The following is a 7011-nucleotide window of genomic DNA, read 5'->3' on the forward strand; positions in this document are numbered from 1 at the left end:
CAGGGAGAGGAGGTGCAGCAGGGAGGAACAGGGAGCTTGCTGAAGCAATGACTGCCCTGCTACAGCCACCTCGTGTGTGCTCCAGTTCATTCTTAGCACGTCAGACCCTGGTCTTCTGGGGGCTCCCTTGCTTAGGACTGTCTTCAGAGCCGGTTCATCACCTCCACCCCAGAGCTTTGACCAACGGTCAGATGGCAGCAGGCACTCACCGTTCTCTGGGGAGCCACATCTGACCAGCAGCCCCCTCGCCAGCATCGCTCCAAGTCCTCAGACAAATGAGTTTGTGTCATGTGAACCAGACACCAAAAGATGGCACACCCTCACCTTGAAATCAGTCCTTGACGTGTCTGGAGGAAGCCACCAAGACTATTCAGTCTTATGCCCAATTTAGCTAAAGACTCCGAGCATGAGTGGGGAAGACAGAGAAGCCGTCCGAGCGAGGAGCCCTCACAGAGCCTGTGACACGTGGATCAGGAGTGGCTTCACTGAGGACCAATCCTTCCGTCCATGGCTGTGCCTCACACTCCAACAACCTCCATAGACCCTGTGCACTCAACAGGAGGAAGTGTAGCTAGAAGCAATAGTAGGTGGCTGGCAAGCCACCAGCCTTTAGAGATGAGGCAACTGTTGTCTGAAAGTTTCAGTGATCCAAAGATAGAACTGAGCGTATGCGTGTGTTTCTCTCTCGCTCGCTCTCTCTCCAACCCTTCCATGCATGGGGGGTGCAATCAGTTCCTCCAGCCCAGCCCGTCACATACCTAAAGACGTCTACTCTTTCACCCTAGGTTCATGTATCCTATCAGTGTCACTGTTAGACGGAAAGAAAGCCCAGTTTCCCGTGGAGACTTGCTTCACCAGAGAAGGGAGCCATCCTGGTTCTGTTGCAGCAGCAAAAGAGCCATAGGCTTTGCGTACGCACCCCCTAGTGGCCACATGCGGAAGCGCGTTGTCCCAGAAAGTTCCTGTTAGGGTTGAGAATGCCTTGGTTTTGAGAGGGTCTCCACAGGGACCCCCACCAAGGTCTGTAGCTCCACCCCCCAAAAGGGGAACAGTTTCATATGATCATAGGTGGAAGACAGTGAAAATTGAAATACGACAGAAGGCGGCAGAGGGGAACAAAAGCAAAGGGAAGAAAGATCCAGAGTGGGAAGGAAAGCTTGATGGCGGGGGTAGGGGAGGACATTTCTCAGTGGCAGGCCTTGACGGAGCGGACAGTAATACTGAAGAGCCAGACTCGCCTGCACAGCAGCTTGCCCTGCAGCCTTCAGGTGCTGCCGACAAGCCAGGGACCAGATGGGTCAGGAGCCCCCAGGCGTCACCTCGCCTGACTCGCTCATCTTTTTCCAAGTCTCCATCTTTCTTTACCCCTATCTTCTGAGCTGTTCTCTTCCTGTTTTATTGAGATGTAATGAGAACAATAAAGACTTCAGCCAAAACCCTGGGGGGGGGGGGGCAGTGCTTGTGAGCTCTTAGATACAACCGTCCTAGAAACTGTTACATTGTCTTCCCCTTTCCAGCAGCCGCCCGGCATCCTGCCCCTCCTGCAGAAGTGCCTGGTGGATTTCGATAATGCATCAGGTCATCACCACCTCTAGTGCTTTGTAAGAAGCTGTGATTTGGGAAGTGCTGCTGAAATGTAAAACATTATTGCCACTGTAGTAAAACTATCCATGCTCATCTCCTAACTCACTCTTTCTTGTCAGGTCGCCTGGAGGGAAATGCACACACAGATAGTCCATCCACATTAGCGGCGTCTTCTACGGTAAAGCTGTCCATACCTTAGTTTGACAAAATAACCAGAAACAAAATATTTCCAGCAGTGTCAAGTTACCCGTGGTGCTTGGACAGCTACCGAGAGGGTGATGAAGCTTTCAAAGTTTGCTGCAAAAGTGAGCATGTACCAGTCTCAGAAAAACTCCAGCTCGTACTTTGTTTTGTTTGAGTTAGACCTGAAGTGATGAGCTTAACTGAAACAGCTGTGGGAAAGGAACGGGTGTAAGACTGGGGCAGCGTGCTCGGAAACATCACCGAATCTTCAGCACCCTCCCTTGTCCTCTGAGCCTTTGTCCCTGGATTCTTTCTCTAGAAGGCGACACAAGCCTTGTGGATGTCAAAGCCCTCTCTCCCCAGGCTTGGTGTGTACCTGGCTGACAAGAGATGCCTCCACCTCACTTGTTCCTTGCTGATGGCGGAGAGAGGCGGGATGCTTGTTACACCCAGGCAAGCCTCAGGTGGCAGCCAGCATGAGAGGACGTCCCAGCAGCAGCTTCCGTGAAGCCTTAAGCCAAGAGTCAATTCTCTCCCGCTTTCCTAGCTACCCTTACTGTTGACTGGTGTGCAAAGAAGCAGCTGTTTGGATCTACACAACAGATCTGTGCCAGATCCTACAGGACGACCCACCCCTGAGCCTCTTCAGGCCGCTCTTTCCCTACATGTGGAATGAAGGCACTGACGCCCTCCAGGGTTACTCTAAGGTGGCCATGAGCTCAGGGTCCATATGGAGCTTACTTAGCACAAAGCGTGGTCCTCGGAGGGCCCAGAGTGGGTGCAGAACCAGTAGGGCTGCACCATCCAATAGAAATGTCGTGAAGATCTCAGTGCTTTTAACTCCATGGATTCTAAAAGAGCCGCAATAGCAACTACCTAAAAGGTAATTGTGAGAATAATATAATAAAATTAATATTTTAAAGTGTTTAGAGCAGAGCTATGTACCTGGTGAGCATTTTATGAAGATTTCCTAAGTAACTATGTCTTTATAAATAGGTATTGTTGGTTCAGTAAACCAAATTTGGCAGATCGAATTAGAGAGGCTGGTGCTGGTCTGCGATCCTGTGATCAAATACGAACTGTGTCCAGAAAGGAGTTAGAAAGTGCCTGAGTCAGCGAAATTCAGAAACCGTTCATCTGTACAAGTCACTCAGATCCACTGCTTAGCATTCTGTGGCCTGAGAATGACTTGATTTTTTAAATCACATAACAAACAAAGCCCTGTCAATAGTTGTTTGTTTTTTATCATGGACTACAGAATATACGGGCTAGAGGTGAGAGTCTGGGTCATCTTTTACCAATGTGTGCATGTGAGCACCTCAAGATACTGCACCATTCTCTGAACCTCCATTCTCTCGTTTCTGAGTTGAGCATGATGATTCTCCTGTAAGATACCCCTGTGTGCACATTACCGTTTCCTTACACCATTCCTCTTCCTTGTTTTAAAAATATTTGTTTATTTGAAATTCAGAGTTACCTGGAGAAAGAAAGACAAAAAGTGTCTCTGTGTGTGTGTGTGTGTGTGTGTGTGTGTGTGTGTGTGTGTGTGTGTGAGACAGAGAGAATTTTCCATCTACTGATTCCCTAAACGGCTTTAATGGCTAGGTTTGGGACAGGCAGAATCCAGGAGCCCCGATCTCCACCTAGGTTTCCCACACGAGTGCCAAGGCCTGAGTGAACACCTGTTCCATCTTCTGCTGCCATTCTAGGATGCTGGATCAGAGCAAGGAGAATGCACACAGACAGAAAATGAGAGGAGTTGGTCTTGTTCTTCTAGAACACGTCTTTCACCGGAACTAACCAGCATCCCATGGGAAATGCCAATCCCTTCTGAGGACACCCACCCCCAGTGACCTGACTAGTTACTCTCCACTAGGCCATATCTCTTAAATGCCCTAACTTAACATCACCACTCTGGAGACCAAGCTTGCAGCACATGACCCCTGGTGGGGGTACTCCAATCATATGCCTTGCATAGAAGCAAACACAAAGGCTTTGGAGTCCAACGTATTCGTTCCAAGATGTGTACCAGCTCTCAGCCAGAGAGTTCATTTTCCAAGACTGCTTCTTCTGCTGTAAATACATGCTCTGTGGAAAAATCTGAGATGATGTGACTTTATAAGTTGTGTGCACATAGTAGGAGCTTGGTAAATGATAAGTGTCATTCTCAGTGCATGTCCTTGTTGGAGTAAGATTACGTTTCTCGTCCCATCCAACAAGCCACACATAGCAGATAAAGGGAGAAACGGCTACAGAAAGTGCTCCCGCACTGCCGAGTTATTTCCAGATTTCTAGTACAAAGGTTGTCCTCCAGAAGCCAAAGCCACTGCCGCCGAGGAAGCTGCTAAGCTCTAATGACACGAGGACACTTCAAGTGAAGCCAAGCAGATGTACTGGAGAAATTGCTTCAAATAGGCCTCCAAAATTAGCCGGGCATTAGCGGCGTTTGTGCAGAGTGGCTGTTGCAGTCATTGAACAGTTTCTACAAGATGTCAAGCTTGCTCTTGTAACGCTTCCTTCGGATTAACCAAGAGCCCTTAAAACAGGCAGTCCCTGATTGTTTTGTATTTGTTTCTTTGCCTTTCACGAAGTAGTTTTTCATATTCTTCTGCATTCTTCTTCCCCAAGCCGCCACTCCTCCTCCCACATCTTGCTCTCCTTCAGGGTTCTCTCCTAATGAACTGCTTCTTTAGCATTCCAGAAAGCTGGCCACTGCTCCCCTCGTCCCCACAGTGACTCAGGTCACCCAGACAGTGGCTTCCCTGAATATGTTCAGATTCCTGCTTGTGGACACCCTCTCCCTCTTACCCACAGTCTTTTGTGGTTTTGTGCCCTCTGGTCTCATTTTTGGAGCGTTACCCATGCTGCACCAGGCTGGCCTTTAGAGAGGCAATACGCCTGTTTCTTGCTTGCTTCACACCCATCAAGGGTCTCCAAGGCTGGCTCCAGCAAGCCTTTTATTCAGCCAACAAGGCTGCATGGGAGTTGACCTTGATACTCTTACCTCTTTCTGATTACATCACTTCAGCCGCAGGGATCTCTGTTTGGGGGCCTATGTTGTGAACGAATTGAATGGGAGTTCTTTTTGCTAGGAGCGTTAACTCCAACATTCTCCTGGCCCTACTAACCTGCTTCACATCGGTTTTTTCTCCCCAGATTACTCATCCTTCATGATAGGAGATCATTTCCTCGGAGGTCTGTCTCCTCTGCCTGGCGGAAGCACATGCAATAGAGTTTCAAGTTCTGTCATCCAAGCAGAACTTGTCGTGCTGAACTAAGGTCCAACAGAGCTCGCACAGCCTCATCCAGGAGCTCCCACCCACGCCGTACCATACATATCTGTGTGCACTCGGGCATTCGCACATGGAGACACACGCACGAGCTCATGTGGGCACACACCACACAAACACTGGGTCTGGACACGAGAAAGGCCCTCCGTAAGTCAGCGCGTTCAGAGACAGAAATGTCATCACGCGCAGGCGTTCTTCCGCCTGAGCAGGCAGCTCCGCATTGACGCAGTGTTACTGAGTGAGTGCGTGTCGTGTGTTCTTTCCTGAACAGACTTTGGAACACAGTCCTTGCCTGCGTGGAGCCTAGAATCTGGAGAAGGAAATAGACATGCCATGATCTCCTTGCTCTGTGACCTTGATAAAGTACTTTTTTTGTGGATATCAAGTCCATAGTCTTTTGCATGGGTGACCTGAATGAAGTTCTGGGCCTGTCCTAGCCTTTGCTAGGGGAGTGAGGCAGCAAATGTAAGATAATTTGTGCTCGCTCTCTCTCTCTCCCTTTCACATAAAATGGAAATATTAAGTAAATAATGATTTAAAAGGAAAATGTGAGTGCTATCTTCAGAATATTATTGTGGAATGAAATAATGTATGTCAATTGCTGAGTAATAACCTTCTATAATTGATGTGCTATCTAACCTGAAATGATAAAAACAAATTTTCAGAATACCAGGATAAGATCTCTCTTTAATAAAGTCATTCCCTATTTTTATTACATGAGCCAAAGAATGGAGAGTTGCAGAGAACACTAAATTCTCCAAGGGCAGAGAGCAGTGTCGGCAGTGACCCAGGTGACTTCTTAGGCAGCGGTATCAGGGAAGGCCTCTCTGAAGAGGCAAGCAGAACGGCGGAGGGGTCAGCGCTGGACGTCGGCGGAGGGGTCAGCGCTGGACGTCGGCGGAGGGGTCAGCGCTGGACGCCGGCGGAGCGGCAGGAGGGGTCAGCGCTGGACGCCGGCGGACCGGCGGAGGGGTCAGCGCTGGACGCCGGCAGAAGAACCTGCATCTTTCAGATATTCAGCTCTGGTTCCTACACCTTCTCTGTAGCTCTCCAGCTGTGTCCTTCAGTCAGTCATTTTTCCTCCCCAAGACCCGGGCTCCTTGTTGGCTCAATTACAAAGAGAATCTGAAAGGTTATAATGAAGAATATTATGATATTAATCCATGTTGCATACAGTGACTCATCTAAGTCCCCAAGCAGAGAGAATGTGGGAAGTGCTGATCTGCCCTCGGCTTCCTCATCTGCTCCTTATGCTAAGCGTCTTCCAAAGCAAACAGGTGCTTCCCCCAGACCAAGACTTGTACAACAGGCTTAAAAACCTGGCTGATCTAACCCCAAAGTCTGGGCCCTTTCCACACACTGTTCAGTCAAATCCAGATCCATCCCCACCAACTCACACTCATTCCAAAAGAGGTCTGTTTTCATGAATTCTCTCCTTTATTCCCTTCATAAAGGCGATCCCAGTCTTCCCCCCGTTTTACAGGAGACAAACAAGAGATGCTCTGTGTGGTGTGTCTAGTTGCGGGGCTCCTAGAGCAGTCCTGAAGGCTTGGGGGCTGCGGAAGAGGGGGGTGCTTGGAATTAGCTTTCTGTACAATACCAAAGGATATTATTTCTCCTATATAATGGATAAAGAAATTGAGGTCAAAGGTTATTCAGCTTCTAAGTGGATGAGGCAGAATTTCTCCCTTCTGAGAATGGTCGCTGTGTCTGTTCACGTCTTGTCTTCCTGGGTCTTTTGGAAACTCCCCTTACTCCACTCCACATTCTGAAAGCTCACTCCTCCTGTCCCCTCAGACCCACCATCTCCTCCTCTGCTTTCTTCTCTTTCAAACTTAAAAGTCATCTCTCGTGTTAACATTTCATTTTTAAACTATCTGTTAATACAAACAGAAAAGGTTTCATGTATTTCACAGAGACAATTCTAGGAAGATAGCCACACCTGCCTTCCATC

Source organism: Ochotona curzoniae, unplaced genomic scaffold (genome assembly GCF_017591425.1).
Source record: "Ochotona curzoniae isolate NIBS_2020 unplaced genomic scaffold, NIBS_Ocur_1.0 patch2, whole genome shotgun sequence".
Taxonomy (NCBI): domain Eukaryota; kingdom Metazoa; phylum Chordata; class Mammalia; order Lagomorpha; family Ochotonidae; genus Ochotona; species Ochotona curzoniae.